Consider the following 610-nt stretch of genomic DNA (forward strand, 5'->3'; position numbering starts at 1 on the left):
AAACTACATACTGTATAAAAAAAAATCAGAGATAAAACATTCAAATGTTCAATAATTATAATAAGTACAAACACAATTGAATTCTCAGTGTGCGCAAGTTGTTACTTTTAAAACGTAAAAATAATCTTTTTTACACGCTTTAAACAGTAAAAATCATGCAACCGTGTGACATATTGATAACGTACATGTTATATAATTGGTATAAATAAAATACGATTTGATTTTGCAGTTTATGCATATTACATTTAAAAAAAAATGTGTTTTCAAACGTACTTTCTCATTTATGTTTTATATAATTAATTGCACAATTTGTTTTATGGAAAGGAATCGTCGAGTAACACATTATAAACTGCCCGTGTCAGAGAACACTTGTTACAGGAGGTGAAAAGAAGAAAAAGGAACGTTAAGTTAAGAAGAGAATAATACCTGTACCGCGCGGAGGATACACTTGTTGTTTCAAAGATGCAAGAAGAAAATGCGAAAATACAAATAAACGAGGGCTAATCGTCTGATCGCTGGCGTGTGAATGGAGGCAGTCATCTTTGTACAGTGAATCTCTGTAGTCTTCATCAGTCGTCCAAAACGACACGGAACATTTATATATATATAT

Source organism: Trachymyrmex septentrionalis, unplaced genomic scaffold (genome assembly GCF_001594115.1).
Source record: "Trachymyrmex septentrionalis isolate Tsep2-gDNA-1 unplaced genomic scaffold, Tsep1.0 scaffold37, whole genome shotgun sequence".
In the NCBI taxonomy this organism is placed as follows: domain Eukaryota; kingdom Metazoa; phylum Arthropoda; class Insecta; order Hymenoptera; family Formicidae; genus Trachymyrmex; species Trachymyrmex septentrionalis.